Genomic DNA, 18,012 nt, shown 5'->3' with positions numbered 1-18,012 from the left:
GGTCTTGGCATTCATTACTTAAGTTCAGTGGAAACTGTTCAGCCTTGAAGTAGACTGACTCATGCACTTTAACTTCCAATTTCCTGCAAACAATCCATTAGTTTTTGGCAAGTTTCATACTGCACAGTACTTCCCTGAAAAAGGCAGCTCCCAAACTTTTCTGATTTCAACAGTTTTTTGTAACAGAGTTTAATGAAAGTAGAATTTGTACTTGCGTCCTCACAAAACTGAGTGTGATCCCCACCTGAAGATGTCTGACACGCTCATTGAAGGTATATGAACAACGTTGCTTCTAAAGGTTCTCTCCAAATCTACTTGTTGGGACAAATCCTACTGGGCTGGACTTTACTCTCCATGTGAGGCAGGGGGCATTTATCAGAGAACAGGAGCTGAGTCTAGGTGTGCACTTTTGAGTTTTATCTGACAAGGAAAGCAAACCCAGTATTTTCATACATTTCCCAGAAGTACACTACCTACTCCTACACATCTCTGGGTTTATAACAGCTGAAATGAGCTTGATAAGTAAACGATAATTCCATCATTTGCAACAAAAATGGCTTTTAAATTTACCATTCCCTTCAAATATTTTGTCACTAAGTGGTATCTGAAATATGTCAGTAACTCAAAATGGAAAATAACTGTGGTATCTCCAATGCCACCAGTTGGTAACCGTAGATAAAAGTGGTCTAGTAAACAGTGACTAGTAAAACAATTCTTCTTCTATCCCCAGGATGTAATTATTTAAAAATGAGAAAAGAGACAAAAGCATCAACATAAATTCATGTGAATACAGCTTTCAAAGTACTCAGTAGGATTCCAAATCCATATGTGCTACAGTTCAGCTGATACAGTATAAAAGTTTTGCACACTAAAATTAATTTTTTTAATCTGTAGACTTTGCAGAGCATGGTGCTGGAATCTTGTGTTTATCCACACTCTAAAAATGCTACAGTAAACAGCAGCACAGATTTCCTCACTTCAGCATATCAAATCTCCATCCACACAAGGCAATTATAAACAGGTTGCAGAGTTTTTATGTTCATTCACGTCCCCAGCCCTCTCTTCTGGGACTATCAGCAAGCATAGAGTATTAAATGAGATTTGCAAAATACTCTACTCTTTGTAAGAACTGACCCAATCTCATCCAAATGATTTTACTTATGTGACAAACCCATCAAATGGATAGTGCTCACTATGAGAAAGTTCATATGCAACAAGCTAGGCAAGATGGTCTAGTAGCAAAAATATTTACAAAACGGAGAATTAAACTCCAAAATGTTTTTAAAGGCTTGTTTTTAAGTGTTTAAAAATACACTGTTACTGTCAGGGGATTATACACTGTGGGAACTTAAGTAGCTATTTAGGCACCTATATGCACCTGTGTATTTGGGTGTTCAAAAGACACTTACCAGCTCTACAGGTGCCTGCATCCCAGCTGGGAAAGTCCAACAGATATCTCCCTCCCTGTTGCTGTACATGAACGCAGGCATAAACCTGATTCAACTAGCAGGTGCTTATTTCCCCGCTTCCTTTCCCAAGCTAGACCTTGCACAAGTATTTCCACTCTAAATAGGATATGGAAAGACGGCAGACCAAAGTTATAACAATTATTACCTACTGCAGAGGGTTCCCTTATTTTCTGCACAAGCAATGTGGCATTTGATGTTTCATGGCAATGCTGAGTTTATCTTAATTTCTTGGTCTGTAGATTACTATTCTCCACTTCAGAAAGAACTCTCTCTTACCTTGCTGAAAACACTAGAAAGTAACCCCAAAGACTGGCTAAATGCTCAAACAATTAGCATAAATCAACCAATCAATCCCATTTCTTTATTTCTTTCTTGTTTTTTTTTTTTAATGGACTTTAATTTCCTCATTTTAAAAACTGTGCAATTTCTTGTAGCTATGTTTAAGTTTCAGTCTGACAGATCCATTCACTCTTTCTACCTCATTTTCAAGCCTTAACAGAGTACGTGCGTGATTTAGTCCTTAAGCTCTGAGCCTCTGACTTGATCCATGTATGCACCTCTTTGAGCACATGAATGGTTTCTTGACTTGTCTACTTGACTTGTCTACTTGCATGCTTATTGTTAAGTGAGGAATTAAGTGGTTTGTCAGACTGATCCCAAGTGCTTAGCATCTGAACAGCATGAATTTTTACTCCACTGGGTAAGAAAACCTTTCCCAGAACTTCATCTCTCTACCCATGCTAACTGCCTACATATGACTCTTACTTTCCTGACAAAAGAATAAAATTTGCAGACATTCTGATCTGTCTGGGACTTATTACTGAAACTGGAGACTGATGGTTTGAACTGGGGAATCAAATGAAGCAGGGCTGGTATACTAGTCATCGAGGGGTTAAGCTAATTTGTTAGTGCCCTTGCTGTTTCTTGCTGTCAGCCACTATGCAGCCACTCTTTAAATTCTGAAAAGAATACCGACCTTTAATCTGTGGTATTAGTTCCTTTGACAAAATGGAAGATTATGTCTTTTTCCCACAAGCCTTCATGCGAAGCTTAGCCAGCTTCCATCTGGTCTGGCTAATTAAATGTAAGTTAACATTAAGTTAAGAGCCAGCTCCAGCCCACAGACCTTCTATTCCGCAACAGCAGATATTTATTAATTGGCCAAACTATTTGCGTATTTAATACCAATTTTTGATTACTTCTATTTTCTTCACTCTCTCATGAAAACAGGGAAATGTTTTTGAAGACATATTTGCATAATTTCAGTTCAGAAACACAAAACATTAAGACGTACTAGTAAGATTCTGAGCAGCCATAAAACTGTCAGGTTTTTTTTTCTTCTGTATTTGACATGTTAATAATGTACCATCATAACAGTGTGAAGGATCTGCCTATTATGCACAAGATCTGGAATCACTGGAGCTGTACACTTGAGCTGGCCGTGACCCACAATCTGGCCCTATATGTACTAAAACTAGAGCCAGTTGTTGTATTCCTTATTCAGTCAAAACTTTCTTTGACTCTAATGGGCGTTCTGTCTGAATGAAGAACAAAGGGGTTAGAATCTAATATGGGGAGTTACTAATGAAAATCATGCCCTCAGTTAACTTTTGATAAAATGTTTTTGTATAACTGAAAATACAGAATATCTACTAAGTCAAAATGGTGCTTTGCATTACTTTAACATTAACTGTGTAGGTTTGGTACCTAATTTATTTTGCTGTATTTAACATTAGATGTTATAGCCTTCAAGACTTTTAAAGTAAGTGATGCAGCAAAGTTAGATTTATGAATTTGTTTTAACACCTGATATTACTTTGAGAAAGACTACTATCAAGTAAAACAGGTTAAATCTTTTAAGCAAACCTCCTTCTTTGGTATAGAGGCAAAGTCACATGAAGAATTGCTATTTATTAATATATTTGTTTAATATAATGCCTGCTGCAACTGTACGTAAAGCAAATTTAAAAATTCAAACCTCAGGAAACATCTACTTAGTTCACAAACCAAAAAAATTTTCACAAACAAAAAAAATGCAACACCAGATGAGTTGTTGTTAAATAAAAAAATTCCAAACCCAACCAATTAAAAGCTAAGTTTCATCTAAAAGTCTAAACTATATCAAGACATGCATCAGACAGCTAAAAAAATAAACACAAAAAACTTGAATGGCACAAAACTATCTAATGGAGCAAGACTAAACACTGAAATGAAGAGACCACTGCTCTCTTCCACTTCTTACCCTGCAGATGATCACATGAGTAAATTAACTCATTTTTTTCTGCCTCAGTTGCCCCAAGCAGATGGTATGGAGAGAACAAACATTTCTCCTTTTCTGATCTCACTTTAAAATTCCCAAGTGTTAAAAAACATTCAGATGAAGATATTCTGTGTAACGACAGACTATGAGCAGCTAATATTATGTTGGAAATAGAACTGGACAAGCAATTCACTTCTAAGTTACTCTGAAAACAAAAATGCTGTTGTTACACCAGTGCAAGACCAACAAGAGACACAAAGCATTTTTTATTGCAGGTTATAATGTGCGAATTTCTTATCAACTTATTCTGTTATCTTCCCTACCCAATAAATTTTAACAACCTCCTTGATAAAAAAAACCCTGAACGTTTCTCATGAACCTTTACCTCTGTTTTATCCTCTGTCCAGCTTACTTTACATTTGTGTTCTTACTGTACACACCAACTCTGTTCAGAACAGCATTCCTAGGGTAAGCTATGGATATAAACAGAGTTGTTATTTACTTGGACAAGAACAACTTCACTCGGAATTTCTGATAAGATCCATGGGGAAACTCCCTCTAAAATGAAATACGAGACACAAAATGTAACCTAAATTTACTAGTTCCACTCTAAGGCTAGACACGGTTTTCTTCTAAAGGCCATTAAGATTCAGTCCATATTTAAAATACCAGACCTGCAATACAGCGAACTGCCGAGCTCCATTCTGACACACTACTGGCTGATTTCTCTGAACTAATTCCTGGCACTTACTCCGTTCACGCCAGCTTTCCTCGTGAGCTGGAGCCACCTTGTGCCCTACAGAGCACCTGCACCCTGCGGTCCCGTCGGGGAGAACTGTATTTACACGCTGGCATTCCGTGCATGAGACAACACTACCTAAAAAATATTTATTAGGATTCTACAGAAATCGTTTCATTTGAGAGTAACTGTTTCAAGTCAGTTAAAAACAAACAAAGTAATAAAGATGTAAATCGCCTGGATGCTGATTATTTTTTCCAATCCAGCCCACCACTGCAATGAGGTTTTAGGAGTTATGCAAGACACTAAATCACTTTGAATACTCATGGGATAATGAGTGGGATAACTATTTTCCAGTTTATTATCTGTTTGTACCTACGATTGAGAATAACAAAGCGGTGACAAGAATCTGAGACCACAAGCTGCTTTGCTGCGTTTTACTTTGCAGTAAAACAGTAAAGCCTCTTTTACGTAAGCATACAGCCTTAACAAAGTTTACAAGTGCTGCAGTTCAGATTTAGTCTCTAGCCATAAAGTTCAAATCCAGCTTTGAAACATGCCCAAAACTCAGTTGAATTTTTTTTTTTGTCTTATTTTAAAATAGGGATCACATGCATTAAATAGATCTGGACATATCTCTAGAGGCTACTGGGGCAAATTCTGACTAGGGGCCAAATCTAACATATTCATGTTTTTTTATTCTAATAGGATCAATATCAAATGTGTTGAGGGTATAAGGCTATTGAACCAATAGATATTTCCTTCTCAAAGCAAAAGTGATTTTCTTTATTCCAAGTGGGGAGGACAGATGTGATCGCACCTTCTAATAAAATTAATACACATCATTCAAACACATGAGATCTGACATTTCTTCTTAAGCCTGAAAGAGTAGGCCATAAAAAAAAAAAATATCAAAAAAAAACCCAAAACCACAAATCCCAACCCCCTGAACTACATAGTTACAACAAAAAGTGTTCTGACCTTTTACCATTCTTCTTCTTCATGCACTCTGACGACAAGTTAGGCATATCATCTTTTGAATTCAGCACTGCAATACATTATACTGCATTTACTCTGAGCACTCTGACATTATCATTATCTTCTTTTGTGCCCGACAGCAACTGCAGCTCCTATAATGCCATTATTGTAATTAAGAACAATCTGAACCATTGACAGCATTGCCTCGTTTGCTCTAGAATCCCCTGTGCATTAGTGTTCTTCTAAACCAATATTTCACTATTAATACTTTGCTACTTTAGAACTGCCTACGGTTAAAAGAAAAAAAATTATTAGGCCTCAGCCTGACTCTATGGCCAAAAAAAAAACTTGTTAAGAAAAAAATAAATGAAAGGCTGTACACTGGCAAACGGTTACGCTTTTCTTTACACACGTTGAAAATGGATTCACACCCTGCCAACCTATTCAGGCTGTTACCCAGGTGAGGAAGCTTACTTTGGTTTCTTCAAAAGGACCACCTGTACAGATACAAAAGAAAACATCTCTTCTCTCACTAAATGTACCCAAAGTACTTCTCTGTCTAAACTCTCCCTTTCATTAATCCAGCTCACAGTTGGATAAGTAGGGCACAGCAATTTAGACATTCTTGCTTGGGAAATTCTGACCTTAACACCCATCCTCGTGGCACACGTGCTCTCTGGGCTGCCTGCACGCCGTCCATCTGTTTGCTGAGTATGACATCTGCCTGTTTTCTGAGCCAGGAACGTGGTCAGCCATAGCCCTATGATCACACAACACCTGAGTCTTTCAGTGTCTGTAATTCCAGGGGAACAATTAACTGTGAGCCAAAGAAGTGCAGGTACAACTGGCAGCACAGCACTGACACACTAACATGCACATCCTAGAAGCCAGGAAAGAAATCCTACGGACAGGCCATGGGAAGCAAGTTAACTTTTTCCCCTGCAGTAAATGAGAAGCTGGAGTAGAAAATCCTAGCAGAAATCCTAAATCCTAGTAGAAAATAAGCCAGCAATCATTACCTGCTAAGGTAAGATAAGGGTTGAAGGCCACCTACTGAACATGGCTGGTAACATGGAGCTTTAGGTATTTTTAGTAGACATGAACACAGAAAGCATTGTATGAAAATTACTAAAGAAATGTGGCCAGTTGCAAAAGCTGGCATCTCCAAAGGATAATGCAAAAAATCATGGATGAAAAATGTTCTCTCATAACTTGGCTTCTCAATCCTGTTTCTAGCATAGTTAGCTTAACTTCACCTGAATTATCTGCTTGTGCACTGCTGCAGCAGCCAAAGCCAAGAGACCAGCACTAATCAGGGCACTTAAAAGTTGACTTTTACAAAGCCAAAGGCAGGTAAAGAGGTTCAAGTACCACATGAGACTTCAGTACTAATACCATTGATGTGGTGATGGACTTTTTCTTCTTGTGAACACACATTCCATTAAAAATTATGAACCCTATGCTAAGAAACATTGAGGAAATTATAATATTTAGAACTCCATTCAGGATTTTTGATTCTTTCAAAGCTTTTGCAGTATGAGATTGAATTTTCATGTCTGGGAAATTACTACTGGTCTGGAGATGAGCAGCTGCTCCTCATTCTACCACACCCTTCAGTCTCTGCTCAGAGCTTTTGAGGGGGACCAGTGGCCACTGACAATTGCTGCACTCCCTCTCCTAACACTCTGACTGAAGTCCCTTTTTCCAAGCAAGATTTCATAGGTTTCACTATGAACAAAGGCTGATCTCACCCATCACTGGGTCAGTGTCACAGACACTCTACAGGAAAGGCAAACAACAGGACCAGTTCTATGCTAAGCAGAAATCAGAGAAGCCAGAAGGACTTAAACATGACTACAACTACCAAGAATGACTCACAAAAATATACATTCCAGGTGTTTTCTTTTGCAAAAATAGTTATCTAAGGAAAAGTAACATGTTGTTAACCGTGGTACACTATGTGCTCCTAATGGAAACATCAATAAGACATCAGAAGGAGAAGTGCAAAGATTAGAATAAAAGCAGTATTGCCATCTCATGACCAATGTGCTCTCTTTAATTTTAAATATCTAAACATATATAATAAGATAAATAATAAGAACATTTCACAGTACCATGTGCAATTATTTTACAGAGACTACTACAAAACTAAAAGGAAAGCAGAACATTTGGGACACTGTAGAGCTTTGTTACTTAACACTGCAATTCTTTAATATTTTGAGTAAGATCGTCGCTTGGTTGAACAGTCTAGAGCCAGGTGCAAGATTTAGGAGAACAGATGGTGGTTAATCTTCCTGATAAAGCTCTGCCAACACAACTGACTCTTGACCAGCCACATCGCTGTTTTTTTCTGGCCCTTGGTTTTCTCGGGCCTGAGCACAGCTTGCCAAGGGGTAGTTGCAGAGTAGGCTAAGGATTCACACAAGGCTGTTGATCTGATTTTGCTTTTGCTCCAAAGCATCTTTTGTTTGTATTTCAGTCTGGTCACCAAAGTGAATTAACTCACTGGTGCATCAATACACACCCAATTCCAACAGGGACAAGGGTATTCAAGCCAAGTAACGTTATCTATTAATAAGTATTAGCACACCAAGAAGAAAATGTATGATGAAACATGTAAAGAGAAAAGCTCCGAGTGCCTTTGCTACCCAGTGCTCCGACTACAGCTACAAACTCAAAAGCATCACAGGAACTACTACAAGCTGGAAAAGGCATACAGAACACACAGAGAGCAAGCTAAGCCTTCAGCCCCACCCCAGCATCTGGAAAAGCTACAAGTGAAAATGTGAAGCGCTGCAAAATATCCTCCCTTCCAGCTCATCCTCTCTCACGCAAAATGGCATCATCACGTGAACTGCTTCCTAGCACAGCACTGACTACACCAAGTGCAGTGTTAACTGTCCTTTCAAGGGTCATCTCCTTTTGGTTTTGGCTGCAGTTTGGCTAATAAAATAGCTTAGCATTAGAGATACAAGTCAACAACAACTGTATTTTAATAGGAACTGGTGTGGGGAGGAAAAGGAAGAGGACAGAAGCAGCAGATGAAAAAGCAACAAAATTTTAGGTACACCTTAACCACTGCCTTTCTAAAGTTTCACTTCACAAAGTTAAGTTGTGCTTCTACAGCTCCTGATTTCACCTTCAGAAACATCAGCATTTTGCTGAAAAGGACTGCAGAACTCAGTGGATTAAATTATTAGGAAGCACTTGATCTCAGATACAGCGAAGTAACAAAATAACTGTACTGTCCTTATCTTAATCTCCGTGAGAAAGGCAGAGAGCATAGTATTAAACTATTTGGTCTGCAGGGAGGGCATTGTTTAATGGTTGTGGAAGGCATTAAAAAAAAAGAAAATTAAAACTAGGATACATCCCAGAGATTCTGTCCAAGAAAAATTTCCAGAAGCACAAACCTGTACTTTCAGGAAGCTGCCTTTAAGATAAAGGGTTTCAGAAGATGTAGAATCCCACAAACAGTAATCAAACCCAGTGGGAACTTTTCTCTTGGTCAGAGTCTTGGTCTCTAGGTCTTCTCTTACCTTCAGGGCAAATTCCTTTAAATGCTACAGGAAACATCAGAGTTCCAAAACTACAGATTCTCCTGACAGGCACACTCACTTCACTGAGGATGAAAATGAGAACTTCGTATTTACTCTCTTCTACATCTTCATTTAACTATATCCACCTTCACACTGCAAACTGGATACATGCTTTCATCAGTCTGATATAAGGAAAAGCATATTTTAAATCTGGAGATGTAAAGAAAAAATTAACACTGAAATAAAGGTACATCAGTCTGAGCTGATCTCTAGCTGTTTGGTTGTTTTGTTTTTTTTTCTTTTCCATGGCTCTGTCCTGTAATCTGGAGGCACTGGAGGCTCTTCAACCATTTGTTCAATGCTGATTTTACTCCACTGCTTTAATCTTTTTTGTCTTTCATCTAGATAAATTGCTATGCATCCAGCCAAATACAGCAGATACTGAAAAGAACTGACAGAGTATGCTGTCACCACACCTTCATCACACCTGGACAGTCAAAGCTACGAGCCTGCTGGGCCAGACCAGTCCACCTTCCCTCAGTTGAGATCCTGAAGCATCAGACACCTGAATCTCCAGATGATCTCCAGGGGTCCCTTCCAACCGTAACTATTCAGCAATTCTGCAACCCAAGCTGTCTCTGGGACAGCACAGTCCACCTGGCAGCTTGTGGCCATCACCCCTTCCCCACAGATGGGGAACAGCTGCAGTGGCAATGGGCTCTGCCAAACCACCAGGCCCCCTCACCCAGGTCTGCTCACAGCACCCCAAACAGCGCAGCAGTGACCACCGTGACCAGGGCAGCACAAGGAGAGGGGGGAGCAGCTGCTGCTGGAGAGAGGAGAGGAAGGGATGGACACAGTCCCACAGGCAGACATCCTCCTTCCCTCCCCCTGCCCTCCAGCCCTGTCCCTCCTCCCAGCCCAGCAGCACCTCAGAGAGCAGCTGCTTTCCACAGCCAGATCCCTTGCTCTGCTTCTCTACTCCCCTTCACCACCTCCCTTCCTTTAACTCATTCGGTGAATATTTACATTGGCCAGTCTCTTCGCGAACGAAGAACCGGGGAAGGTCTTTTACACCTTCCAGCCTGCGCATTGGATTTTTTAGGTGAGACACAGTGTGCGCGGAACTGAGCTCACCCTTTAATCCTGAGGTTCATCTGCCGGGGCCAAGCACGCTTGGACGGTGGCAGCGAGGTCCTCAGGACGTAGATGGATTGCCTTACAGGGCTAACGAGCTCCATCTGCCTGGGGAGGGGCCCCGACCGGGAATCGAACTCGGGTCTCTGCAGTGACAGTGCAGTGTGTTTTCCTCTACACCACCGCGGTGAATATTTAGTTTTAGTCTGTATGAAACCAGACAATGGGCTCAGAGGACGGAGAAACTGCTCAAATGGGAAAAACACAGGAAATAAAAGGTGTACTTGTGTAGCAGCTGACTTGCCCACATAACTTAGGCTGCTTTTGGCATTCACATGCCAAGACAGAGTTCAGTGGCTCTATGCCCTCCTGCAGGTAGTCAGAGAACAACAGAATTCATGGCTGTATTGGGTCAGAACAGAACATCAAAGCCCAGGGTCCTGGTCCCTGGCAGGAATGCCTTCTTTACAACACAAACAGGGAAAAGCAAAACAATAAAATTTGGCATAAACTTCATAACGGCCATGGATTTCAATTTTATAACAGGTATTTTGTGATTTCTGAACATGAAATGTCTGTGATGGCTTACATGATTCCCAAGTGGGCCTCTGCAGACATTGGAATATCTTTCCATCTAAAATCCAGCCAGAGTCACTTCTAGCTTCCCCCGCCCCATCCACTTTTAAAAAATATTTCTAGCATCCAAAACATCCCATAGCAATAAGTTTCAAAAATTAACAATGAATACAGTAAAAAAAAAAAAAAAAAAAAAAAAAATTTAAGTGTCACTTGTATTAGTTCAAAAGCAACTTAACAATCAAGGATGCCCTTGTGGGAAGAGGCAGGAGAGTCTGGCTCTGTGTCCTCTTCATACACATCCCTTTACTGCGTGCATGGGTCCTCCTGCCTCCAGTGAGACACCACCACACCCCTTTGCCCCCTCTCTGGCACAGAGGAGGTCGGCATTGCTGTGCTTTGTGTTAACCTCAACACTGTCAGTGTATTTTCCATATCCTGTTTTACAATCCCATAGGATCTAACCCTTTGCACATGCTAGGGGAGATTCAGCATAAAGCAGGCACTGATATGTTCAGCTATACCATGATGGGATAACTCTGGATACAGACTCAATAACCTGTCTGGCAAAAAGGCTGGTATCTGGGACTCACATGTTTGTTGCACAGGAAACATATGGACCAAGCATAACCGGACTGGGTCCTACATGAATATTTGGTTGAAACAATGAATTTTTTAGAGTAATTTTAGGACTATCTGTGACTTTGAGGTTCAGAAATATTGGCAATATTCTCATATCTTTCTCTAAACTAACCAGAACCAGAGCCCATCAAAAAAGGGTGTGAGGGAGAGCAGAAAGCTCTTGAAACAAAAAAACAAAGAGAAAGTGAACTAGATAAAAATTCTGAATGAGATCATGAGTACTAGCAAAACTGAAATGCCAGGTATAATGTTAAAATGCAGATTACAGGAGGAAAAAGCCAGAAAAATATGCAAGATATACAGCTTTAGGTTGCGAATTATTGCATGCAGGGTCTCTTGGTACTGTGAAGGTACAGTGCCTAGCACAATAAGACCTGACCCTTGATTTAGCCCCATATAAACAGTAATAGATGCACTGACTGGTTCCTGTTCATTGCAGAGAGCAGCATTTGTGGGAAGAGGAGGCAGAGGCAGGAAGGCAAAAGTGGGACAGACCCCAAAGCTATCAAAGGCTGCAAGCAGTTACTCCTCCACCCACACAGACCCGGCACAGCTCGGCTGGACAGATGACAAACGGCTTCAAGCATGTCAGAGCTTCAAGCATGTCAGAGCTGTCACTTACAAATGTGCCCAGGAGCTGCATCTGGAGGGCGATTGCCACTGCAGCCCGAGCAACAGTTGGGTGTCCATGCTGTTCATCTTCACCGACAGAAGTGTTTCAGAGACAATTATCTCCCTTTCTGCCAAGCGATCCCTTCAACGGTCAGGGCAGAGAGGCCTCCCCAGATATCCCCTGACAATTCGGATTCAAAGCATGGAAACAAAAACCCAGTGCTGTCCTCTTTAGTAGTTTCTCCTACTCCCGTGCTCAGAAGGCTCATAGCAACGAAATGACAAACAAAGCAAGTGATCTTCCCTCTATTTTGCTTTTTGCTTTCCACGTTCCTTCCACCTATTTAACAGAACTTGCTCCAAGGCAATAATTATTTCAGTGGTGATGCTAACAGGTTTTGCCCAGCATCAGTTATGCAGCTGTCCATAAGGTGCCTGTGGCAGTACACCAGGGACATGGAAATATGCAACACAGTATACAGGGAAAAGATTATAAGCACATTTCAGTTGCTACACAGTAAGGTTGGCAGTAAAGACCATTTTGTCAGGCAGCAAAAACAGCTGTTCAGCTCCTCAGATGGCACAAAGAGGCCTAGGGTTGATGAACTGATTTGCTGCAGTGAAAGGCAGCAACTCAAAAGTATTGATAATATGACTGGTAATAAAGCCTTACCCGTGCCATTTCCTTCTCACAGAAGACACTAGATGCCATCTTCAAAGCACCACTATGAAATCAGCATTCAGTGGTTCATTTTCACCGTTCACGCTACACATGAGCAAGTACAATGGTAGGACATAGATAAGTTCTTCCAGCTTCGTCTGCATTGTAAACACAGCATCAGATGAGAGCAGAAGATAAGAGAAATCCTGCAAAACTTTTCAAGTAGCCTAGAATCTCTCACATGAGAAACAGAGAGGCACAAAAATCTACTGACAAAACTAGTCATTTGCACTAGGAGTGTGCATTACTCAAAAGGAAGCTGCAGAAACAGGTCCAAAGAAAATTATTCAAATATATCAATTAAAGTTCAGCAGAACACTTCTTGCATACCAAGGAATACACTTCTTTCACAGTAAAATGCCCACAGGAAGACCAAGGCATAATCTCTCTGTCAGTGAGTCATACAGCAAGGTGTTTTACTCACAGATTCCAGAAAGACAAACATTTTACTTAAAATACCTGAAAAGCTTTCATTACCCTACACTTACTATTAATCTTTACCTTGTTGCCATGCTGCGTTTTATGGAATAACATGAAAGTAGGACAATCTAAGAATACAAATTAAGAAATTTAAGGTTATTATCAAAACACACCAGAATCTACAATATTTTACACTGTTAACATGCTCTTCCTGTAGGCATGCAGAGAATACTGCCTACTGTGACCTCACATACCAAAATTAAATCAAAACAAGACACACAACACAAAAAGATGAAATATCGTAAGTGGAAGGTAGCAGAAAATTCATTCCTTCTCCTGCCCATCAACACCAAATAAACTAGGCAGAAGAGCAGTCAAATTGCTGAAATTGATGTCATATCAATTGGAAAACTGATTGAGCCTGTACAATTGCTCTGTACCAGATGCACGGGTCCAAGCTGTGTGTTTCCCATCTGCTCCTATGCAATTTAAGCAATTCTGAACTTCACTCTCCATTCCCAAACGTGTCACAGATTTATTAGCATGTCAGGGGCCAATTCTTTTAGATTCTCCACTAAGGTAAGCTATTAGGGGGAGTGAATTTTCTGGGTCTATAATTGCCAGGCCAGGAAAATTCATGGAGGACAATCACACGTGACCTTACTAAAACCCAACATGAAAAATTCATAAGGTAACACAACCCCCCCAATCTAAAAAACCCCATCAACATTCTGTTCTCTCCTTGCACTTGTTTAAAGATATATATTTAGTCCACAATTCAGACTTCTACAAGGAGCTTACAAAATAATTAATTTGTGGTTTACTTTTGCTAATATGATGAGCTCCACCATGCATCTGAACTCCTGATAGATAAGGACTGGGATCCTTCAGTAGCATATATGGGGTGGCTCAGGCTTTGAATGCTTTTCAGGAATGAAAGGGATGGAACCTTATTAAAAACTACAAATAATTTTTGCATATTGCAATTCAGTTTGTAAACAGGTCATCAAATATTTTAGTATTATCTCACCATTCTCTCATTAGATAAAAAGCAAATTTAATTAACTTCAAACGTATTCAATAATTTGTAATTTTTATTACTTTAAGACAACATACACACCATTTAGGCTGCGGCTGCACGTACTTTCACAGGAAAGACTAAAGTACAATGTTCTCATCCTTGAATTACATCAATGGTGATGAGATATTGTAAATGAAAAACAGACAAAAGCCAACATGACAGATGACAACATAAGCAAGTTTGAGCTCCAAATACTAGATTTTATCAAATATTCTCTAATATTTAATGGCAATGTACTTTCCATATTAACATATGTCTTAGGGTATGACTAAGCCCTGCTTACATCACATGTGATATCTCAAGTAACAGTATCTTGCATTACTCTCTTTGTTTTGGTCAACAATTTGTGCTGTCATACTAGATAATTCATTTCACTTGTCTAGATTACCCTAATCTCTACCTCTGGTGGACTACTTACCATTGCCAAAAACTTTGAAGTTCATAAAGGAAAGGCTAGCTATATATTTTTATATATATTTATACATATGAATTAATGTTATTACAGAAAACCCACTTTATATTGTATTATAAAATACTTTAGTTGTAGCAAAAACTACATAGACTTGACTCTCTTCATAAATAATCTGCATTTTTCTTCATCATAATGTCACTTCAGATCCTAAAGGATTTTCATTTGGTGGAGCATTTTGGCACTGGCTCTAGTGTTGCAATAAATGAAAATATCACTTTGCCAATGGTCAAATTGCCTGTTGATGACAAATTCAACATTCATGTGTAATAATGTATCATCTACAACAGTTAAGTACATACACAGCACTGATAGTACTAAAGTGTAATTAGTATATTCCCTACAAGAGAGAAAACATTCTTACATTATTCAAAACCAATTCTTAGCCCTTGCAGCAAAATACTGGAGTATTTTATTACTGATTTACTGGAGTAAATCAGTAAGTTTCTGTCCTCTGTGTAAAAGCAGAACTTACACTGACTGAAAGACAGGAAAATTTTCAGTTGTCCCTCATTTACCATAAGTACACCAGGGCCCACTGAGTGTCTTGACCTATCACTAAGCTGTGAGACCCAGGTATGGTCCAGAGTTTTTGATTTCAGGTGTGCACCCTGAGCATGGCCTGGCTTAAGATAGAGAAACGAAACAGGAGTGTGTGCAGCAGCCTCCTGGTAGCCCCTACAGGTGTGCAGGTTGGAAAAAATGCCATAGTAGCTCCAGCCAGGCCTTTAACCCAACTGATCAGGAGACTGGGATGACAGAGGTATCTTCTGCATGATCTCGGTTCATCCAAAAGAGCACTTGTTCCACTGCCCACAGATTAAACACAACAACAAATTGGAATAATCAGAACTGCTGCCTTGTGAAGAAATATCAACATAGGTGAGATACAGAACTTACTGGATTTACTCTAGTGGAATATTAAAATGACAAATCATAAGACTAAGTAGGTGAAAAGGGAAATAAATACCCTATGCAGAAAAAAAAAAAAATCCAAACCAGAGCATTATTTCTGAAGTTACTAACAATTCATTTTATTGAGAGACCTTACTAGATTAGAGATCAACATTCACATTAAAACAGGATAGAGAGAGATACCGGACTAAGAAACTGGATTACAGAATATGGAACATTCAGATCCTGATGTTCTGCTAAAAAATGTGAGAAAAGAGTAAAGATGCCATCTAAAAGTACTTCATTCTACTTTACTAAACATGAAGGTCTAAACATGGTCAGTAGAAAAAAAAATATTTTCTTTCCTCAAATACCCATGACTTATACTTGAACATTTTCTAACACATGTGTAAACAGTGAGTAACCACGTGCACTCCTGTGACTGAGACCCATCTCTACAGCAAACCTGCCACAGCTCTACTAAGGCAGTGAAAACCCCAAAGAACAGAGCCCAGATGAACAAGCAATCTGCCCTCCTATATGAAGTTCCTAACTAGGTGACAAGTATATCTAGAGCCCTACAATCTGACAGCAACTTAAGATGAAACCCCTGTGTGTGCGTTACAGCCTGCAAGGAACAAAGTCACTCATTAATAGTTTCCAAACCCATATTTATTTCTAGTGGAGGAAAGATTAAGAAGCATGACAAAGAGAGGCTTCACAGTAAGGTTTTAATCCTCTAGACCCCCAAAAATAAACAAAATAAAAGAGCATACTATCAACCCCACCTCTATATATGCTTCCAGCAGAGAAGTACACAGGGGCAGTGCAAATACATACAATACTTTTTTGTACATCAGCAAATAACAAACTCTTCACAAAGTTAAAAAAACCCCAAACAATTCTCCAAGCCACTGTTATTTTTAAATAGACTTTATAAAATTGGGAAACACAGAAGACAATACTAATGCAGTTTCAAAATTTCTAAAGGGTAAAAAGTGATGAGATAATGAAATTGCAGGTGCACATTTTAGTCAGTAAATTCAATACAGGCATAAAAGTAATGAGAAGAAATATGATCTCACAGAATATATCTTTTTGTAAGATTACGAATTGTGAATAAAAGGAACTTCTGCCTCTAACAGTTTGCTGGTGACTTGTGACTTCAAACATCTGTCACTAAGGAAAACAGCACTTAATAATAAAAAATAGTAATAAAAATAAAATGGACATACCAAATCTGCTACAAATATGCTAACTTAAAGACCTCTACAAATACCTACAGTATGGACTCATTAAGGAAGATTCTTGTTAGTTCAATACTGCCAATGGTCACATATACTCTAACAGAATAATGTAAAAACGTGGATAACTAATAAAGTTTGTCGTTCTTTACTATTTCATCAACTTCTGGGCTATCTACAATGACCAGAAAAAGCCAAATAGCACGAGTGCAACCGTGCAACACGGGCTTTAATTGAAAAGCAAGCCCATGCATCACAGAAAGATGATGTGATAGCTACAGAATGAAGGGCTGTACTCGCTCAAGTTGTATTATCCTTTTCTACAGCACTGGTGCTATTCTGTGCTATTCTGGAAGGCTGTGCCTCCTTGCACTGCCCCTGTGCACATGAAGAGCAAAGGTCTGCTGAGTGTAGTACCTTTCTTTGCACTTGCAAGCAACGAATGTTGCCTGAAAAACTGTTTTGAAGTGGCTGTAACTTCGGCTCTATTTGCATCATATTTAAATTAACTTCAGCTGTGAAAAAGATGGGCCGGCAAGGTTAAATTCCAATTCTCTGTCTCATGGGATTTCAAATAGGCAAATTTAGTCGGGGATGGGCATTAACTCACATGTATGGACAAAGAACAAGACTGCTCCACATACTCCGCGTTCTGCAAAGGTCTGCTGTCGTGAGGCGAAGGTTTTTTTGCTTAGCCCAAGGACAATTTCATTGCAAGCCTCTGAGCAACGATTATGAACACGAAATCACTCGCGTGCATTACGCGTGTTCCTCAGAGCGATGTGTGCCGACCACACCATAGACCAACATTACACGTTAATGAATCACGGAGGATTCGAGCACCAAGTTTCTCGGTGCCTGCACCACAACTGCGGAGGTAAATCCTGCTGAGGAACCAGTCCCGGGCCTTGGGCGGGGAGTGCTCCTTCCCCGGCCGAGCTCCGCGGCTCCCCCGCACACAGACCCCCCGAGCAGCCCCCAAACAGGGATGCCCGGAGCGATCCCGGCACACAGACCTCGGGATCGACTCCCACAGAGACCCCAGGAGCTGCCCCTGCACACAGACCCCGGGACCGATCCCGGGAGCGGCGGGGCCGGGGCGGCTCCTCCCTCGCCGCCTGCCCACCCCACCCCACCCCGCGCGTCCTTCCCCGTCAGCCCCTTCCTCCCGCTCCCCAGAGCTTTTTCCTCTCCCCCTGTCTCCTCCCCCCGTCCTCCGTCCCCCCTCCCA

The 18,012-nt window shown here is 40.3% G+C and overlaps 1 protein-coding gene across 1 annotated transcript in view; it reads right to left on the bottom strand.

Moving 5' to 3' along the window:
* The window catches only part of PARVA (parvin alpha), a 67,651-nt gene that overhangs the window by 48,884 nt on the left and 755 nt on the right, over positions 1 to 18,012 (bottom strand). The window lies entirely within an intron of this gene.

Source organism: Empidonax traillii, unplaced genomic scaffold (assembly GCF_003031625.1).
Source record: "Empidonax traillii isolate 1590-97213 ecotype Southwest subspecies unplaced genomic scaffold, ASM303162v1 scaffold95:size1152806, whole genome shotgun sequence".
NCBI classification, from domain to species: Eukaryota; Metazoa; Chordata; class Aves; order Passeriformes; family Tyrannidae; genus Empidonax; species Empidonax traillii.
This window is presented reverse-complemented; position numbering and strand designations above follow the sequence as displayed.